Source organism: Leopardus geoffroyi, chromosome C2 (assembly GCF_018350155.1).
Source record: "Leopardus geoffroyi isolate Oge1 chromosome C2, O.geoffroyi_Oge1_pat1.0, whole genome shotgun sequence".
Taxonomy (NCBI): Eukaryota; Metazoa; Chordata; class Mammalia; order Carnivora; family Felidae; genus Leopardus; species Leopardus geoffroyi.
In genome coordinates this window covers 100,635,213-100,658,082 of record NC_059333.1, presented here as the reverse complement: position 1 = coordinate 100,658,082, position 22,870 = coordinate 100,635,213, and the positions used below count along the sequence as shown (strand labels likewise).

Sequence of the window (22,870 nt, the reverse complement as noted above, 5' to 3'; positions counted from 1 at the left end):
TATATAAACATTTTTAAATTAATGATAAAATCACTTATTCAAAAAAGCAATATTTTTATTAAAGTACATTTGTGTGTGTGTGTGCATGTGTGTGTTTGGATATTTATCTTTGGTTTTACATTTAAAATCAAAACACTGTTTTCCAAAGTTACTTAGGTCAGTTCCTTTATTTTTTTATTTTTGGAATTGAAGTACAAGTAACATACAGGGTTATATTAGTTTCAGGTGTAAAATATAATGATTCAATAGTTCTATACAGTACTCACTCAAGGTTCAATAAAACTGTTGTACTCCTAATCTCCTTTATCTATTTCACACATCACCTCACTCAACTCCCCTTTGGCAGCCACCAGTGTGTTCTCTGTATTTGAGTTTCTTTTTCTTTGATTTGTCTTTTTTTCTTTTTGTTTGTTTGTTTTGTTTCTTTAATTCTACATATAAGTGCAATCATACTGTAATTATCTTTAGAGAAAGATGCTTACTTACTTAGCATTATATTCTTTAGGTCCACCCATGCTGTTGCAAATGGCTAGATCTCACTCTTTTTTATGAATAATATTTCATGGTGTGTGTGTGTGTGTGTGTGTGTGTGTGTGTGTGTGTGTGTGTATTCTATATTCATTTATTCATTCATCTAGGGATAGACACTTGGGTTGCTTCCATATCTTGACTATTGTTAATAATATTGCAATAAACATAGGGGTGTGTATATATATATATATATATATATGTGTGTGTGTGTGTGTGTGTGTGTGTGTGTGTATATATATACATATATATGTGTTGAGATTAGTGTTTCTATTTTCTTTGAGTAAATACTCAGTAGTGTAATTACTGGATCTTATTCTATGCCACAATATTAATATTCTTACTATAAAGCTCAAATGAATGAGAAATAAGGAACTTGACATTTTAAAAAGGAACAGTGTGGGTTTTGTATCAAGGGAAACACACACACACACACACAAATCAAAACAAAATGTATAAAGTATAAGCCAAAAGAAAGAAAAATATTAAAATATAAAAATCCATTAATTTGTAATCTAGAATGAAGAAAACAGTATAAATGAAAGTATGAATAAAGTGACAGAAATTCTAACATAATAGTGATTTACATATATGATATGAACTTATCAATTAAAAGCAAAGACTCTCAGAGGCAGTATGTTGTATTCAAAAGACACTTAAAATTTTTAAAAATACAGAGAGTATTATAAGAATAGGAGAATATACTTGATAAATATTAATGAAATAGAACTGATGTATCATACTAATTAAAAAATTAGCATGCAGTGCAAAAAAGTATCAAAAGAAGAAAAAAACATATGTTATACAATAGAAAAATTAACAATAGAGCAAGAAGATATAACCATAATGAAATTGTATGTATCTAACAAAATGGTCAAGAATATATAAAGCAAAACTGTAAGTATAGTAAATACAGCAGACCCTTGAACAACATGGGTTTGAGTTTCATGAGTCTGCTTTTACACATATTTTTTACTGTACAATCCTGCAAATGTATTTTATCTTATGATTTTCATAACATCTGATCTCTAGTGTACTTTACTGTAATAATACAATATATAATACATATAACAAATTGTGTTAATTGACACAGTGTATGTTATCAGCAAGGCTTCCTAGTCAACAGTAGGTTGTTACTAGTGAAGTTGTGGGAAAGCCACACATTATAGTATGTGCATTTTTTATTATGAGGGTCAGCCCTTCTAACCCCATTTGGTTGAAGGGTCAACTACAGGTACAGGTAAGACATTCACCTTAGGGAATAGGAAGAAGTTGAGTATGTGGAAAAGTAATTTTATTTTAGATGTATGTATGTAAAGACCTTTTCCCTTAAGTTTTATTATACTGTTTTGCCTTACTCTGTGCAATTCACTATAAAAGAGTTAAAGAAATATTGGAACACTATCATGTGGTAATAACTAGGATGACAGATAGACTCAAAACAATGTAACAGTAATGATGATTAGTATTTATTTTAGCTCTTACTGTGTGCAAGATACACAATTTGTATGCATTTTAGAAATGTGATTTTCACTTTTATATGACACTCTCAGGATCATACAGTTAAGATAACAACTTATGATTTTAACTATATTTTATACTTTTTTGTTACCAGTTTGATAAAAGTATCTAGAAGGATTAATGAGAGTTGGGAGATGGTTTCATAGTAAACATAATAGCTAAACCCAAATATGTGAGAAATCATTACATACATATGACTGTTCATTTATATCATCAAGAAGCAAAATTAATATTAGTTGATATAAGTTCAGTGAGAATTATTCCAGTTTTATACAGGACAACTTCTCCATAGGCTGCTTTCAAAAAGAGTGAATTACTCACCTTTGATATTAGAAAAATTAAGAAAATATATGTTGTCAGAACTATTATAGAAGTAGCCAATCATAATTTAGACGGTTAGGATAGAAGACAAAATTTAAAGATTCTTTCAAAAACACAGATTTTATAGTGCTTCCACAGGTCAAACTCTATTGTCTTGGATAAATGCTAGACTGTTAATGTTTCTTTTACGCCTGTAAATTACTAAAATCAACATACATAAGAACAAAATTTCATACGTCAAATTACAATTCTAAATACGAAATATCAAACTGTGTTCTATGCCTGCCTTTAATTTACCATATATGATCTCTAAGCTTTCTTTTATTTATTTTTAAGTTTTTTAATGTTATTTATTTTTGGATGGGGGGGTAGGGAGGGGTGGGGCAGAGACAGAGAGAGAGACACAGAATCCAAAGCAGACTCCAGGCTCCGAGCTGTCAGCACAGAGCCTGATGAGGGGCTTGAACTCACGAACTGTGAGATCATGACCTGAGCCGAAGTCGGATGTTTAACCAACTGAGCCACCCAAGCGCCCCACTAAGCTTTTTTTAAATGTCCATAGGTTTAAGTAAAATGATACAGATATGATGGGAACAAGATACATGTTTATATGCCATAGCACTTTTGTTTTCACTAATAACTTTGGAATTACAAGTAAAAAGCAATTGATATTTTGGTTAATTATTGTCAGATAGTTTAATTTAACAGTTTTGCTGAGATGAAAATAATTACGTTTGACGTTTGACGTTTTGGATTCCAATGTCAATGCATTCAACTACTTCAGGGAATATTTTGCTGCTAATCCTTTTTTGCCAACCATAGATTAACTACAATTAATAATCAAATATCTTCAAGGAGTCATTTATATTTTAATTAAAGTAAATAAATAAAAGTTAATACAAATCTTTACGTCAAAATCACTTCTTTACTACTTTAAAATTCAGAATCCTAGACCATAGATAAGTAATAATTCCAGTTCTTGATAAGCATTGTTGGAGTAACAAACTTAATGGGAAGAAACTACTGAAGTCCTCATCAAAGCAAAAATAGAATACTTCTCCATCTAGGAAGGGTATGTCAATTACTTTATTATTAGGGTTGTTCCACTACCTTCACATACGGAATGTGTATATATTCCATATATAAGTATATATATATGTATGTATGTATGTATTCACATATAACACAGACTATCATCTTTTCACACAGTTATGTGAGAACTCAAATTATTGAATCCAGACTTTCTGAAGGTTCATTTGAGAATATTTATAAAACCTCTACCATGTATCACACACTTTACTAGGGAATTACATGAATCACTTAATGTAAATAATACAACACCCTCTGAGTTAGGCTGTCTTATTATCTCCAAATAACATAAATCAAAATTTATGATTAAGTAATTTAAACCTATAATTTGTTACATATGCACGTTCTTAATCTGCTATGCTCTCTGTATTAGCTAGACCAGTGATTCTCTAATATTTTACTTTCAGGACCCCTTTACCCTCATGAAAGATATTGAAGTTCCCAAAGAGCTTTTGATTATGTGGATCTTATATATAAATACTTATCACATCTGATACTAAAAATGAGAATTAAAAATATTCGGTCATCGAAACATATTGTTAACAATCCATTGCATGTTAACATAAAAATATTTTTTGGAAAAATATACTGTCCAAAACAAAAAGTAATAAGGGAAGTGACATTGTTTTACATTTTTTTTTTTTAATCTCTTTAACGTTTAGCTTAAAAAAAGACAGAGTCTCATTCCTGCCTTGGATTTCAACCTGTTATGATACTACTTTTTTCATACACTTGTGAGAAATTCAAAAGGCATATGATATATTTGTATTATTATAAAAAGGTTTTAATTTATGGAGCCCTTGATTGGTCACACTTGGAGAAGAACTACACTGATGCATCACTTGATACATCTACCTTTCACAGATAATTTTAACTTACTCCATAATTATTTTTTTTTTTAATTTTTTTTTTCAACGTTTATTTATTTTTGGGACAGAGAGAGACAGAGCATGAACGGGCGAGGGGCAGAGAGAGAGGGAGACACAGAATCGGAAACAGGCTCCAGGCTCTGAGCCATCAGCCCAGAGCCTGATGCGGGGCTCGAACTCACGGACCCGCGAGATCGTGACCTGGCTGAAGTCGGACGCTTAACCGACTGCGCCACCCAGGCGCCCCATCTTACTCCATAATTATAAAGAGATACTGAAAAATATACTTTAAAGAGTATATAAACAGAAGTTTAGCTAAGCAAGTATGCAAAGTTTTCGCAATGCCTGACATTGTGATCTTTTAATAAAATCAGTTATAAATATTTAATATTTTATTATCATAATTAACATATTGTTTTTACATTATCCCTATATGTTCTTATATTTCCCTTACACATCCTTAGTATGATCACAAGATATGGCTTTAGGAATAAAGGCAAAGGAAGCTATTTAGTGATGAATGTACATATTGTATTTGTTTTCATATGACAAACATTTATTACATAATAAGCCCTGTGTTTGGTGTTAGAGATAACAATAGATCCCAGTATGTTAAAAAATATTAGCAAATATTTCCCAGGAAGTTGGAGAGAAAAATATACCTGAGTAGCTAAAGCTGTCTGGTAGAAATTGGAAAGAAATTTCTATAGCACACCAACCTGTTAAAAAGTGAGATATTGTGCAGTTAGTAAACTATTTTTTTCTGATAATGATCAATATATTTTTTTTTAATTTGAAAAAGATTTGACAAAACTTTTTACTACCTAGAGAGTAAATGACAAATGTGAAGCATGATTTAGTTACGGAGGAAAAGAAAAAAATATTTTTTGTTGTTCTTTAATATTTAAGGAATGGAAACGCTAAAGACAGTTATTGAAATAAGCCTAAAACCACTAACTAGACACCGATTTAATTTTAACTGGCAGCACATGGGTTATAGGAATGAAATATTTTGGAAAAGAAAATGTGTTTTATCCTTTGTCTATTTGGTTTTATATGAAAAAATTTCAGCGTTTTCCATTTATAATTCAGAAAATTAAATGTCTCTAGGAGAAAAAATGTATAACTATATAATTGTTGGTACAGTATAATACAATGAAATATTTTGAATTCATGCATTCTTGATAAAATACAGCACTGACATACTACAGTAATTTTTACAGTAACTAATTTCCTACTATGAAGGGTATAAACATAAAATACAGATTAACAACATAAAGTTCACTGTGATAAGAGATCAAAGTGCGACAAGTCTTTCTTTTCCACTAAATTATCTATTTTACAGCAATTATACTTCATGAAAACATTTGAGCAGAAAGTATCAGTTTTCACTGAACCATCATTATGCCCTTTGAATTAGAATGGAAATATTTAAACATACTTTTACTATGTTCTAAAATGCTTTGTTCACCCAACTAATATTTATTGAGTATATATTATTGTAATGCACTCTTCAGGTATCGGACCTAAATCACTAGGAAAAAAAAAAAAGAAAGATAAATCCCTGTTATACATTGGAGCTTTCATCCTAGTGGAAAAGTAACACAACAAACATGTCAAATAAGTATGTTTTAAAGTATATTGAAACATGGTAAAAGCTATGTGGGTGAAAGGAGTGGAAGATGATTTTGTGTGCAGAGGAAAATCTTGTTGAATACTTTTTTCTTTTTGTCTTTTTTTTAATAAACATAAAGTAAACCTGCCTTTTGATGGTGCACACTTTTATGAGTTTTTTTTAATTTTTTAACGTGTATTTTTGAGAGAGACAGAGACAGAGAGTGAACAGGGGAGGAGCACAGAGAAAGGGAGATACAGAATCGGAAGCAGGCTCCAGGCTCTGAGCTGTCAGCACAGAACCCCACACGGGGCTCGAACTCACAAAACGTGAGATCATGACCTGAGCCAAAGGCAGACGCTTTACTGACTGAGCCACGCAGGTGCCCCACTTTTATGAGTTTTAACATATGTGTTGATTCATATAGCCACAACCACAACCAGGGTAACGGACAATTAAAAAAATCACCAAAACTCCTTTTTGCTGCCCCTATGTAGTCGAACCTTCCCCCATCCCTAAACAATTCTACTCTTCCCCATTTCCATAGCTTGGAATTTTCATGAAAGTCTTATAAATGGAATCATACACTGTGTATCCTTTTAATACTGTCTTCTTTCACTCAGCATAATGTCTTTGAGATCCATCCAAATTGTTTATATTAATACTGTGTTCATTTTTATTAATGAGTAGTATTCCATTGTGTCAATGTATCATAGTTTGCTTATCCATATAGCTGATGAAGAACAAATTTATTGAGTAAATACAAATTTTAATTTGTTCAGGGTAAATATTCAGGAGTAGAATTACTGAGTTATGTAGCAAGTATATGTATCAATTTATAAGAAATTGCCAAACTGTTTCAGTTGCTATAGCATTTTGCACTCCCATGAGCAAATTTTCTTTGCCTATCCATACAAAATTTAAAATTAGCTTGTTTATATCAATAAAAATATTTCTGGAATATTAATTGGAATTGCATTGTATCCATATATTTGAGGAGATTTGAGATATTTATTATGGTGAGTCTCCCAATTCATGAAATGATAGGTCTCTCCAGATATTTAGGTCTTCTAAAAATTTGATTTCCTTCGTCACTACTGTGTATTTTCTGAATACAGATGCTTTACATGTTTTATTAAATTTGTACCTTAACATTTCATTTTTTGGAGTTGCTGTAAGTAGTTAAAAATTTTTGTTTCCAAGTGTTCATTATTAGTACATAGAAATATGATTGATTCTTATGTGTTGACCTTGTACACTCTTTGTTGAATTCATTCATTCTAGTTTTTTTTTTTTTTAGATTCTGTATCATCAAGGTTTTCCAGATAAACAGAAAAAAATACATATATATGTATATATGTTTGTGTGTGTTTATATATATGTGTGTGCATGTATATATGTACATATGTATGGATGGATTTTGAGGAATTGACTTTCGCAATTTTTTAATTTGGCAAGTCCAACATTTGTGCAGCAATCCAGTAGGTTGGAAATTCTCAGGTGGGAGTTGAGGCAGAATTTCCTTGTCCTCAGGGAAACCACAGTTTGGTTTTTAAGGGTTTCCAACTGATTGACTTAGGTCATCCACATTATAAAGAATAATCTCCTTTATAAAGTCAATTGATTGTAGATGTTATTCATATTTACTAAATATCTTCAGTGCAACACCTTAGTGTTGATTTAATGACTGTATATTATAGCCCAGCCAGGTTTACACATAAAACTGTCAAGATTCCTTGGGATTTTCTAGGTAGACAATATCATCTATGAATAGGGTAGTTATAGTTCTTCCTTTCCAATGTGTGTGACTTTTATTTCTTTTTCTTATCTTATTATACTGGCTAAAACTTCCAGAACAATGTCGAATAGAAATAATGAGAGTGCATATCTTTGCTTTTTCCCTGTTACTAAAGGAAAAACATTCAATCTTTCAACATTAAGAATGTTGATAGCTGCAGATTTTTAAATATATGTCCCTTATCAGATTGGGGAAGTTTCTTTTTATTCCAAGTTTGTTGAGCATTCCTGTCATGAATGCATGCTGAATGTTGTCAAAAAACCATTGATATAATCATGTCATGAATTACTGATTTTTGAATATAGCATATTCTTACATACTGGGATAAACCCCACTTCAACTTAGTCTTTGAGTTTTGTTTTGTTTTTAATGTGTTGCTAAATTCAACTTGCCAACATTCTGTTGAGGATTTTTGCCTCTGTGCAGAACAGATACTACTCTGCAGTTTGTTTTTCTTATTTTTCTGGTTGTAGTATTAGAATTATGCTGGCTTCATAAAAAAATATTTGGTAAGTATACTATAGTGTATAGAATTAATGTTACTTATATTTTATTTAAATTTTTTTTTTAAATAGACCTACCCTATGACCCAGCAGTAGCACTGCTAGGAATTTACCCAAGGGATACAGGAGTACTGATGCATAGGGGCACTTGTACCCCAATGTTTATAGCAGCACTCTCAACAATAACCAAATTGTGGAAAAAGCCTAAATGTCCATCAACTGAGGAATGGATAAAGAAATTGTGGTTTATATACACAATGGAGTACTATGTGGCAATGAGAAAGAATGAAATATGGCCCTTTGTAGCAACGTGGATGGAACTGGAGAGTGTGATGCTAAGTGAAATAAGCCATACAGAGAAAGACAGATACCATATGTTTTCCCTCTTATGTGGATCCTGAGAAACTTAACAGAAACCCATGGGGAAGGGGAAGGAAAAAAAAAGAAAAAAAAAGAGGTTAGAGTGGGAGAGAGAGCCAAAGCATAAGAGACTCTTAAAAACTGAGAACAGGGGCGCCTGGGTGGCGCAGTCGGTTAAGCGTCCGACTTCAGCCAGGTCACGATCTCGCGGTCTGTGAGTTCGAGCCCCGCGTCGGGCTCTGGGCTGATGGCTCAGAGCCTGGAGCCTGTTTCCGATTCTGTGTCTCCCTCTCTCTCTGCCCCTCCCCCGTTCATGCTCTGTCTCTGTCCCAAAAAATAAAATAAACGTTGAAAAAAAAAAAAAAACTGAGAACAAACTGAGGGTTGATGGGGGTGGGAGGGAGGGGAGGGGTAGATGATGGGCATTGAAGAGGGCATCTTTTGGGATGAGCACTGGGTGTTGTATGGAAACCAATTTGACAATAAATTTCATATGATAAAAAAACACAATAAGAACCAAAAAAAATTTTTTAATGTTTATTTATTTTTGAGAGAGTGAGAGAGAATGTGATTGGGGGGGGGGGGCGGAGGGCAGAGAGAGAGGGAGACACAGGTTCTGAAGCAGGCTCCAGGCTCTGAGCTATCAGCATAGAGCCTGATGCGGGGCTCAAATCCACAAACTGCCAGATCATGACCTGAGCCAAAGTTGGACACTCAACAGACTGAGCCACCCAAGCGCCCCTATGTTACTTATTTTTTTTAAATGGCTGAGAGAATTCACCAATTTAAATATATGGGCATATAAACTTCTTTTTTGAGAAATGTTTTAATTACAATTTCAGTATCTTAAGTAGCTACAGAAATGCTTAGATTATGTATTTCATCCAGCTAAATTTCAATAGTTTGAGGTTTGTGTCAAATTGGTGCATTTAATTTAAGCTAATTTATATACATATAGTTGCTCATAACATTCACTTAGCATTCTTTTAATGCGTCTGGTATACATAGCAATATCCTTTCTTCCATTCTTAATATTCTTATTCATATTCTCTCTCTTTCTTCTCATTTGCAGACTTATTAACCTTTTCACACAATAATATTTCAATTCACTGTTTTACCTTGTTTTGTTTTGTTTTACATGCAATGTAATATTGATTGGAGATATTAATACATAGTATTTTATTATTTTTCTTTTTTACCTCAATGCTTCATTTACTTATTTCCTCTTTTCTGCCTTTTTTTGGACTATTTTACCAGTTTTTGCATTCTACTTTAATTGCTTATTGTGTTTTTGAGTATATCTCTTTGTTATTACTCAAGTGGGTTTATTCAAGTAGGTTTCCTTGGTATTAAAATACATGCACTGATTCAGTTTCTAGTCCAGCACATTAGGAGCTTGGAAGTCATTAATCCATCCTAACAACAAGTTAAAACAAAACAAAACAAAACAAAACAAAACAAAACAAAACAAAAAAGAAACTAAACAAACTAAAAAATCAACTGCTCTTCTTTGATTCATCAGAGAAGTGAGGTCACAGGACAAACTGCAACAGCCAAAACTAGAGACAAAGGCAGGCAAGTAGAGAGTCACAACCTGCCAGAGCAGAAACCTGCCTGGAAACCAGGACCGGATGGGAAAACCTGAATTGTATGTGCACAGTTGCTGGCGATTCACTGTGAGTGAGTCTGAGAGATAAAATTCCAGGGGAGCAGTCATAGGGGGCCCCCAATGATTTGTGAGTTTTACTTTCAGAAGTTCAAACAGGTTCTCGCAGTGATAGACCACATTCTGGGCCATAAGACATACCTGTACAAATTTAAAGAATGTAAAAAATACAATGTATGCTCTCAAACCACATGGAATTAAACCTGAAATCAGTAACAGAAAAATGTAAATTACAAATATTTAGAGATTAAACAACATACTTCTAAATAACGAATAGGTCAATGAAGAAATCTCAGGAGAAATTTTAAAGTATTTCAACTAAATGAAAATGAAAATACACATCAAAATTTGTGGCATGGAGTGAAAGTATTGCTTAGAGGAAAGTTTATGGCACTGAATGCATATATTAGAAAAGAGGAAAAATTAAATTTAACAATCTAAACTCCTACCATAGGAAACTAGAAAAAGAAGAGGAAATTAATTCTAAAGTAAACAGAAGAAGAGACAATAAAAATTAAAAAAGAATTCAAGGAAATTGATAATAGAAATCAATAAAGAAAATCAGCAGAACAAATACTATATTCAGTTCTTTAAATTGTCATGTTCTTGGTTTCAAGGTTAGCCTCACACAAAAGAATTCAAGAGAGGAAACAATAAAAAAATACGTATGTAGCGGGCACCTGGGTGGCTCGGTCGTTTAAGAACCTCATTCCTGATAGACTCTTGAAATCGGCTCAGGTCAAGATCTTGCAGTCATGAGATTAAGCCTCACTAAGCATGGAGACTGGTTGGGATTCTCTCTCTCCCTTTCTCTCTCTGACCCTCCCCAACTGGTGCTCTCTCTTGCTCTCTAAATAAACATTAAAAAAAGCATGTAGGGAGGTATAAATTTAAATTATACCTTTTTCTATTTGTGTTTTATTGTGATAAGTAACATCTAAATGCATTTTCTGCATTAAGCAAAAAATGTGTTTGCAATTACATCAGATTAAATACATTTTGAGAATTTTGTTGGTCACTTTGAGCAATAAGTGAGGAATGCATGCTGTTTCTTTGGAGAAAATCTATTCTATTCTTACAACTTCAACACTCAAGTAAATGCCAAAAAGCCTAAGTGAATTGTTTGAAATGTCATGAGCCTATATTTTCTCTTTTAAGTCCACTAATAACAAAACAAATTTAAGAAAAACAGCCAAAACAATCTGTGAAGGCAAATGACTAAAAATCATCCAACATACGCATAATAGCCATCAAAACAAAAATAAAAATAATCAGAAATCAGTACAACCATTTAACCACTGAAGATGTGCAATATTACATAACTCTATGCTTCTTTTTATTATAAAAAATAATATATTGACTGAAATAAAATTAAGCACTTGAAATATTTTGGATATTTCAGGTCACATTATAAAGTTATCTTCCTGTTAAGGAAAAAAAATAAATTTACATTTAAAAACGATTTCCACAAAAATGACTTCAAGGAAGGGGCGCCTGGGTGGCTCAGTCGGTTGAGCAGCCGACTTCGGCTCAGGTCATGATCTTGCGGTCCGTGAGCTCGAGCCCCGCGTCGGGCTCTGTGCTGACAGCTCAGAGCCTGGAGCCTGTTTCAGATTCTGTGTCTCCCTCTCTCTGACCCTCCCCCGTTCATGCTCTGCCTCTCTCTGTCTCAAAAATAAATAAACATTAAAAAAAATTAAAAAAAATAAAAAAAATGACTTCAAGGAAAAAAATACTTTAAAATTATAACAATATATTTGGTGAGTTATTATATATAGCACATTGCTGAAGCAAGGTGAAACATCTAGTATTGTGAAATGAAAATAGTGTCCAGTGGGAGAGGTAAAAGGAAAGAGAGTTCTAATTTACTAAGTCCATACATAAAACATTGTGTTATTTTTCTCTATTATTTTATTTTGGCCACACACACACACACACACACACACACACAAAAGAAATGAACAGGTGTTCTAGAGAAACAGGCGAGGAAGGCAAGGTTCAATGTACACAATCAGTGAAAAGAGCCAAAGGTTTTTATCTCCAAAGGCCATTCTCATTGCATTAAAGCATAAACAACTCTGGAGCTTAGCCTATCTTATATTTTAAGCAGTACATAATGTGTTCATGCAAAACGCTGGCATGAATAAACTCCTTAGTACTATCTGAATTATCTGGGTGAAGTCTCAGAGTTCATCAGGTCATTTGTATTTACAAAGATACTGCCTTGATTGTGAGAGTGTACACGCAGGAATCACATGCTATTATAGTGACCTGTTTCCAATGAGGTACTTTGCCAATTAAAGCATATTTCACCTCTTTCCCAATCATAGAGACGAGAAATATAGGAGGGATGTAATAGTTTTTGAATTAAGTAGATAATTAAGGATGCATGTAAAAGATAAATATCGTTTCATATCCAGTACAATTTAAGTCTTCCTACCCACTTCCACAAATTCCAAGGTAATCATTTACATCAGCCTGTGAATTTTCAAATACCAGCTATAATGTTTAAGGACTGATTCATCCTTAGAAGATGACTATAGGTGTACTTGTGGCATCTTTATTTTTCATGGACCGGTGTTCCCTCTTACTGACTATTTAAAAGAAAGGCAGATATGTAGTGACTAGTATGAAAGAACCTCCAATGGAAAAAAGCCAGGAGCAAAACAGTTTGCATAATATGTATTATGTACCTGTGTTACCATTCCTAAATTTGGGGGAAAAAAACAAAACACAAAAAAGCTAGATCTGCTGAAAGCCTCCTCCCCCCCCCCCCGCTCCCCTACACACACACCAGGTATTGTTTCCAGAGTCTTCTCCTTCTTATTACTACCAAACATCATGAGCCATTCACTTTGGTAGGTTGCTTGGTGTAGAAGAAGGAACTAGAATCAGAATTAGAAGCTTTGTATCTTAGGTGGGTATCTTAACCTCTCTTTGTCTCAGTTTACCTCAAGTATAAAGCAAAGATAAATCTTATTTTCATGAAAGATAGTGTGTCATGGTAAATCAGATCACGGGCTTTGGGATCACAGATCGAAGACTAAGTTTTTGTCTGTTATTTCTTGGCTTTGTGTCCTTGATACAAATGATTTGATCAGAGACATAGATTGTTACAGACAGAAAACACTGCATCTGTTGTCTAATTAATTTTAATAATCTATTCACAACCTCATAGAGTACACTGTCAAACAGAATTTCCTTGATAGCAATATAAAAAGATAAGTACATATATACATTTTCTTAAATTGTCCTTGTTCAACATAAATTTTGTAGTTTTTATTATATAACTTAAAAAAGTCTTAACTACTTTGAGGCTTTACAGTATGTTGACTTTAGAGTTTCTTATAAACCCTCAATTGCCTTAAAGCAGTAAAAGTTGAAATATGGTATCATTCATTTTTATAATACATCTTTTCCTGCCCCTTTAAATAAAAGTATTATTTCAGGGCACATGAGTGGCTCAGTAGGTTAAGCATCTGACTCTTGATTTCGGCTCAGGTCACAATCTCATGCTTTGTGAATTCAATCCCAGAATTGGGCTCCATGCTGACATTGTGAAGCCTGCTTGGGATTCTCTCTCCCTCTCTCTCTGCTCCTTCCTGACTTGCACTCTCTCTCTCAAAATAAATAAATAAACTTTTAAAAATAAATAAAAAGATAAATAAAAGTATTATTTAGCAAAATAATTTGAAAATAAAAATATATACTATTTAACTTTGTCTTGGATTCTTGTGAGACAGGAAGGTCAGGATGTAAACTTTAGGACAATAAAAGATGAATGGCACAACATGCACTGGAAATTAGTAACTTGATTATATATATATGTGTTTTGTAATATATATGGGGATATATATATTACTTTTGGTTAAGAGAATGTGTCCTTTTCTATGCATTTAATTTCAACATGTTTTTGGGATATTTGAAATAACTTGAATATTTATTTTCCTCAAATTAAATACATCAAAAAATGTATAATAAACATAATCTTTAGAAATGATTCTGGTTTGAGAACATTGGCAATTCACAGTCACTTTGGCTAAGAAATTGTATAATAATTCATACAAATGGTTTCTTGAAGAACTCATATTTAGGGCATCAAATAATTTTGTGCTTAAATTTTCCCTTTGGTTATGACATTTGTTCCTACTTCCCTCACACTCAAAGTTTATCTTATCGGGGTGACCTTACACTTCATTCTTATTGTCCAAAAGATATGTTTTCACATACATAAACACTGGTCAGAAATCAAAGTTAGGTTTTGAGAAGTCATCTAAACAAAGAGAGGAAACTAAAGAGAAAATAGGGCAGTGTCCTATAGCCATAATTATTAAGCCAACGAACAACAATAAAAAAATTTGAAGCCTCATTGATAAACAGGAAAACATAATACAATAGTATTACTGGAGATTAGAGTAGGAAAACAAGTCTTAGAAATTATATGTGCAATGAACTATAGAAGGAGTATCTTCCATTCAGATAAAAAGTGATTTCAGTAAGACTATGAAGTAAAATAAACAACACTCCATTATGGTCGATAGAAATTTATTTAAAATCAAAGTAAATTACTCAAATACATGCCTTACTTCCAAACTTTATCCAGAATTTAGAAACTTATATTTGAAAATCATTTCAAGATCCATGGAGCATTTATAGTCACTGAGTTAGATACATATTCTTAAGTATTGAACTTATGCAATAATTGATGATAAAACATAGATCAAGAATATTTCTTGGATCAAAGAGATTTCATGCTTACGTTTATTTGTTAAGCAAATATAAATGAAATAAAGTCATATATTACAGTCCTGTTATAGCAGTGTGTTCTAATTTTTTTATAGGCTTGCTGGGCAAAGATCTGAATTTGATGATACCTGATAGTACTGTCAACCCTCTACTACCTATTTAGTTCACAGCACCTAGAATAAACATATCCTGAGTACCCTAAATGCTTGTGGAATGCAGGAGTTACATAATTTTAAGAAATAACAGGGCGATATACATAGCATTCTGCAGTATTGACAAAACTCCTAAATTTCTACAAATGTAAGATGAAAGACATTCTGATTGAGAGTTATAAAAACATTCACTATAGCATTCTTTAGTTCTTTGCTAAAAGTTCTGGGACTATCCTATGTTTTCAATACTAGAATAACTTCAGTAGTACATACAGTATAATGTCTTCAAAGGTGAAACTTGAACTCAGCACTGAAAGAAGGGTAGGAAAATAATTTGTTTACACTATGACTAAGTAATCAGATTTGAAGATAGTCATATTATCAAAATAATCAAACTACTAGAAGTTATCAACAGATATCCCAAGGCATTTCCTGAGGTTTTCTGTTATTGAGGTTTTTTTAAAAAAAAAAAAATCAAATGGAGAATTATTTTCAATTTTTAAAGAGTAACAAATACTTCCTCAAAACATTATTATGTACCAAGTATTTCATCACTATAAGTGCATAGAGACAAAACAAAGGTAAACCTAAAATGAGTACATTTTATTGTAAATAAATTATACTCTAAATAATGTTTAATTTAAAAAGTTTATTGCAACTATAGAAGCACTGTGAATAAGAACTTATTACTCACCCATATTTGGTGGCCCAGGTCATCAACTCCTCAGATTCAACTGAGATGACCTTTACCAACATGCCCTCACCAAGCTAATCCAAAACTATTTCTGTTTCAGGGTTTACCAGTTTTATAACTTTAGTTGTAATAAAATAGTCTGTGCAATTGTTAAACATATAGATTCCATGGCTCACTTAAGACCTCCTGAATCTGTATATTTGACAACTTTACCAGGTGATTCCTAAAATGAGCACATTTGAGCATCAGAGCTTTTGTTTCCCCAGTCCCTCTTAATAATTATTTTTTCTACTCAGCTTTCCAAGTGAGATTCTTCCAACCCAAATTTCTTTCTATTTATTTTTGAGAAAGAAAGGTGGGGTGGGGGGGTGCGGAGGGGCAAAGAGAGAGGAGGACAGAGGATCTGAAGTGGGCTCCATGCTGACAGCAGAGAGTCCAATGTGGGGCTTGAAGTCACAAACTGTGAGATCATGAGCTGAGCCAAAGTTGGATGCTTAACTGACTGAGCCACCCAGATGCCCCTCAAATTTCTACTACTCTTTGAACTGTCCACAGTTTTATGTACTTCTGTTTTCTAGAATTCCAAATATGTCGGTATGCCATTGACGAATCCTAATCCAGAATTAAAAAAAGAATAAATACAAGTAAAGACTAAAGATCTCCTACTTTGGTTCATTACAATCAGGTAATGGAGTAAAAGAAAATAAATATGGCATGGGCACTTTCAATGTCACCTTCCTAGGGAGGCATAACACCGCAATACTACTATTCCTAACTTCCAACTTAAGTACTTTGCTCAAAAACAAAGAAAAAGCTTTAAGGACTTTGAAAGTGATTTTATATCTTTGAAGAAAAACAAAACAAACACCACTACCAAACAAACAGCACTATATAATTTCACTACTTATTGGGAAAAGCAAATTTACTAATTTAAAAAAGGAATTCTAGTGTCCCAAGCAGTTACTGATTTCTGAATTCAAAGGAATGCATTACAATATCCACTTGTTTTGGTTATTAACACTTATTGAGGTTAAATATACAGTGAATATAGCTCTCACCGAATAAACTAACCTCAGAACTTTAATTAATTATTTTTGTTTTCTTCACAAATTCAAAATTATTGAATCATTTCAGTTATGGTTATAGAAAGTTGTCCAAAATGAGTACAGATGCTGATAATTACCTAAAATTTCTGATACCCAGAATAGACATTACCAGAGAAGCAGCCTTCTGGCTTGTTATAGCAAGGCTTACTTAAGTTTTACTAAAGTAGAGTTCCTTAAAGAACCACAAAGAATTATTTCGAATACTAATCAAAAACAGACTCTTGGACCCAACCCAGAAACAATGGATCCAAATCTTAAAAGCAGTGGCCCAAGAATCTGTATTTAACTAGATTCTTAGGCAATTCACATGCTGAAACCATTTGGGGAACCTTTATATTTTAATGACCCTAAACCTGATCCAGAGAGGATTCTTCCACTATCACTGAAGTCACAGAAATTATATCATGCCCCAGAAACACAGATGTATCTGTATGACAGTGTTACGTTGACTATCTATAAAAGTATTTCTCCCAAAGTAAACAAATAATAAAAGAATTATTAGAAAACCTTCCTCAGAACCATTTGACATTGATTTTTGATTACTCCTTTAGAGGAATTACTATGGCCACAAACTGAAAGAAGCAATATTTTTTCCTTAAATGCTACAATTCCTAAAGCATAGTCACTTGATTTAGCCAATTGTAAATGGGTGTGTGTGTCTGTGTGTGTGTGTGTGTGTGTGTGTGTGTGTGTGTGTGTGTGTACCTTACTCCATCCTCAGAAGGAGTTTTTCAAGAATATTTCTGGGCTTGGGGCGCCTGGGTGGCGCAGTTGGTTAAGCATCCGACTTCAGCCAGGTCACGATCTCGCAGTCCGTGAGTTCGAGCCCCGCGTCAGGCTCTGGGCTGATGGCTCAGAGCCTGGAGCCTGTTTCCGATTCTGTGTCTCCCTCTCTCTCTGCCCCTCCCCCGTTCATGCTCTGTCTCTCTCTGTCCCAAAAATAAATAAACGTTGAAAAATAAATAAACATTACAAAAATTAAAAAAAAAAAAAAAAAAAAAGAATATTTCTGGGCTGGCAGAAATGAGTTGGTAGTAAAGTAGAGGTAAGGGAGGAAGAATATTACACATTACATATGTAAGAACAGTGATTTAATTTTTAAAATTCTAATATTGTAACAAATACTGTCACAAATACAGAACAAACTAGGAAAGAGACTAGCTAATTAACAAGTAACAATACATTGTTTTGTTGAATTTTTTTAATTCTTTCAGTATATACATAATATTCTGTTTCCTGCCTACCATCCTTCTTTCTTTCTTTCTCCCGTCTTCTGGACTCCTGACTTGACTTTTTATCCCATCCTATACACTTTCCTCATTCTTGTACTTCCTAATCTGTATGTAATATGATCACTTTATTTTCAGGTGAACAGTTTATCAAGTTTTTACAGCATGTGCTTTAAATATTTTGGAGGACAAGGTCTGACATAAAAATGATTCCATTTAATAACAAGCTACATTATAACAGCATGTTTTAAATTGATCTTTGCCCAGTACATAAATCCAGTGATAATCAGTCATAAAAATGATTAGATAACACATACAATTATAAGTCAAGTTCTCCCCACATGGTGAGAAATGTACTTTTGCAGGGCACCTGCATTAATTACACCAACAAGACCCAGAAAACAAAATACATTTGGTATATAAATCTACACATCAAATTTACCAAGGGAAAGATAAATATTTCATTCATTTCATTTATTCAATTTTTTCTGATCTTTTTCTGAGGAGAAAAATACTTTTGAGAATGGCTGATAAAGAAAAGCAATCAGCACTGGTTTCCATAAAAATTGATGCCCTATGAAGCCATTTACTAAAGAGCACCTTGACAGTCTTGAAAGAGTCAATGCATCTCACAAAGAGAGGTTTCCAGGAAGGAGAGAGAAGGTCTAGCAGAATATTTATGCAGTGCCATCTTAAAATAGGCTAAATAATTTATTAATGTGGCTCCTTTTCTTTCACAACATTTTGAAAACAAAATGCTTTTAAAATTGAATAATCATTGTAGCAAGGTGAATCTTTCAGAGATAACAGAAAAAAAACCTTGTAGAAATGCAATTAAAATTATGACAAAATACTAATTAAAAATTGAGCACATGTTCCAATATGAATGCTTCTACATACCTAAGATACAATTCTGGAGAAATCTGCGTATTGAACCTGCTATGGCTTAGACAATATCATTTGATAAAATCATATAGACTTTTCATTATCATGCTTATTTTATTTTTAAATCTTGGATAATGGCTTTTACCTCCATGTTTATTCATATGTTATTAAAATTATAAAATTACTTTCCCATTCATAATGGCTTGAGTCTTCAGTTTTAATTTCCATTATTTTAGGAGTTGCCCTTAAGTCTCAGAAAATATATAAATATATATATTTTAAGTAGTAAGTATATATGTGTGTGTATGTAAAAGGCTCACAGGCATATGTAAGTAGATATAGTAATTATATAGGTACATGTATACATGTAGTATGCATATAAATATGTACATAATATGTAGGAGGGATGTGGTTTGTGTGTGTGTGTTTGTGTTGATAAGGATTTTGCTTTGATTCCATATCTTAGTATAATGTAGGCTCTCAGTAAGTAGGTAATGAGTGAACCATATTTCAAAATTTAGTATTAAATTTCAACTGGAAAATCTTTATATATTCTTGAGAATAAACTATTCAACTTCACTAAGTTGATATTTCAGTTATATTCAAATATAAACTTTTCCTTTGAATCGTATGCCCACGTCTTTACCATTTTCTTGAGATGAATTTTTGCATTTTTTTACCCTATATTGAAAATTTACTAGTGCTTAACAGCCCCTAATGAATTTTACTCTCCATTAATTAAAACAGATATCTTCCTGTCATATATTATTATCCGAATTTTGGATTCGATATATTTCCCTTTAGCTCTAATTTAAAATAATAGGAATGATGTTCTTCAAAGAAGTATATCCACTGAAATATAAAATAAAACCTAAATATATTTTCAATTCACTGCACAACAAGGACTATCTACTACCTATTATATAATCTAAGTTATAATACATCATAACAGGACGTTCCTTTCTTTTAACTTCAAGGCAATCTACCATGAACAACCATCCTTCAAACTGTCCTTCATATGTTCTTTTTCACAGGATGTTATAAATAGACCATAATATTGTGAAATTCTCACTCAGGTAAAATTTTTTAAAACTTTAGTGTGGCAAATGGCCACTAGTGTGGCAAAATGGAAAAATTGTATGAAACAAAAATTATATAAAATGACAAATGTTATTATTTATTCAAAAAAATAAATTAAAAAGCATGCTCCCAGGGGCGCCTGGGTGGCGCAGTCGGTTAAGCGTCCGACTTCAGCCAGGTCACGATCTCGCGGTCCGTGAGTTCGAGCCCCGCGTCGGGCTCTGGGCTGATGGCTCAGAGCCTGGAGCCTGTTTCCGATTCTGTGTCTCCCTCTCTCTCTGCCCCTCCCCCGTTCATGCTCTGTCTCTCTCTGTCCCAAAAATAAATAAATAAACGTTGAAAAAAAAAAAAATTTAAAAAAAGCATGCTCCCAGATACTGCTCTAGGAACTCGGAATAACAAATAAGGCAGTTATGATCCATGTTCTAAGGGAAATTAGTCTACTCTATTAATAGGAATGTGACATTGTTTACAAAATGACACAACACTTTTATCCCCATTCCATCTCTTAAAATAATTTTTTAACATTTATTTACTTTTGAGAAACAGAGACAGAGTGCAAGCGGCAGAGGAGCAGAGAGAGGAGACACAGAATCCAAAGCAGGCTCCAGACTCTGAGCAAGCTGTCAGCACAGAGCCTGCCCAATGTGGGGCTTGAACCCACAAAATGTGAGATCATGACCTGAGCCGAAGTTGGACACTGAACCGACTGAGCCACCCAGGTGCCCCTCTACATTCCATCTTGAAATACAGGTATTTTAAATTAGCAAAAACATTCACAGTTTACCTAGAATGAAATGGCTATAAATATACTACTAATTATATACTGAGTGTACTAACTACAAATTAAGATATAAATAAGGTATCTTCCAGCTTCATAATTTTATGTGTTAGTGATTCTACATGATCTCAAATTCTTGCCTCAGCACCTGGAGAACAGGGTACGGATCAATAGTGACCTCCCTGTCTACCCTTCTGCCATCAAAATCTGAGGATACTATCTTTGCTAAATACCAAGGAATCTTATAAATCCCTCTGAACAATTGCACACACACCACCTAGTTTCACTTCTCTCATTTTTAGTTTGTTTTTAATCCTCACAATGTCTTCCTTTAATGCTAATAAACTTGCAACTTCCTCAAAACTGTTCAACTACTGGAAAAACAAAAACTCTCAGAGAATCCCACTGACTGCCTTCTCTGTGTCTAAACATGAAAGACTGAAGGATGCCAGAGAAATTCACTTCCCCAGACTGGATCAGGCCTGACACACACAGTTGTGCGTGTTGCTTAAAATTCTAGAGTGCCGCGAGTCACAACCATCACCACTCTCCAAAGCATTTTCACTGGAATGAAAATCCATCACCACTCTCCAAAGCATTTCCCCCACTGGAATGGGAATAATTCCATGATCTCCAAGCTTAATTGTGTCCTTAAGCATGCTCCACTGTCCTACTTCTCAAATGAGCTTTCTCACTCAACTTTATGCAAACCTAAGAGCAACGGGAAAACATTGCATGGTATCAGAAAGGGGAGTAATACAATCAAATTTCCATTTTAGAAAATTCTCTAAATGGATAAAACAGGCCACTGGAGAGACTCAAGACTGAAGGCTACTGCGGTAGTTCACGTGAAGGATGTTTGCTTGAATCTAGACAGGAACAATGAGCATGAAGAAAAGGGCCAGATCTAAAGTAGGACACAAAGTCCTCTGCTGTGACCTAAGAGCTGAAGCTGATATGGCTAGAGAATTTTTTCCCTTGCCCCTTAGAAAGTTATCTTTTAGTAGAATGTCACAGAACATTTAAAAAAGTGAACGAGGGGCGCCTGTAAACATCCGACTTCAGCCAGGTCACGATCTCGCGGTCCGTGAGTTCGAGCCCCGCGTCAGGCTCTGGGCTGATGGCTCAGAGTCTGGAGCCTGTTTCCGATTCTGTGTCTCCCTCTCTCTCTGCCCCTCCCCCGTTCATGCTCTCTCTCTGTCCCAAAAATAAATAAACGTTGAAAAAAAAAATTAAAAAAGTGAACGAATAAAAAGTACAAAACATCAAAACAAAACAAACAAACAAACAAAAAAAACCCCCAAAAAACAAAACCCAAACCCAAACCCTACCTCAGAAAGTGAATAGTGTTTTTAACCCAGAAAAAGTAAGTTAAGGGACATGGATCGCAAGGTAGGGGATAGGAGTTATACAATGAAATATCCTTAACAGATGAAGCCTTCTGGAGAACATACGATTTTAGCAAGGCCTTGACAGCAGCGAGCGAGTGAACCACATGCGTAGCGGGGACAGGACGAATACCCCAGTAGAGGGACAGGAGGCAACACAGAACCTAAGCAGGCACTTACCCTGAGTCTGGAGAAACAACCCGCACGACAGCAGTGTGGAGTAGATTGCCTGCGGGGCCCCAAGGCTGTGTTCTCAGTGCTGGGTGCCCACCGCCCCTGACTGCCTCTTACACGTGGCGGACAATAGCCGGCAAGTGCCAGTTAGAAACGCACCCACCTTTGACCTCCATCCGGGTACCGGGGACCTGAGATCCCGCCCCAGGGCCTGAGCCGCTTCCGCTGGCTGGCTTCGGGGCAACGTTGCCTTCAATCCTAGGATCTGTGAGGTGAGTCTGTCCCGGGAAATGCTGAGGGAGGTGACTAGAGGAGTCGGAGGTGGGCCTGGGGTCCACGCCTGTCCCTGCATTACTAATGGAGCT

At 34.1% G+C, this 22,870-nt stretch overlaps 1 protein-coding gene across 2 annotated transcripts in view; it reads right to left on the bottom strand.

Annotated features, from left to right (window-relative positions):
• SI (sucrase-isomaltase) overlaps window positions 1-22,619 on the bottom strand; it is a 158,943-nt gene extending 136,324 nt beyond the window's left edge. Inside the window, exon 1 of one of the 2 annotated variants that reach the window (XM_045503070.1) lies at window positions 22,512-22,619. The gene's annotated coding sequence lies outside the window, so the exon portion shown is untranslated. The remainder of the gene's footprint in view (window positions 1-22,511) is intronic. The other variant, XM_045503068.1, reaches the window with a different exon arrangement.
• Window positions 22,620-22,870: the final 251 nt, after the last annotated feature.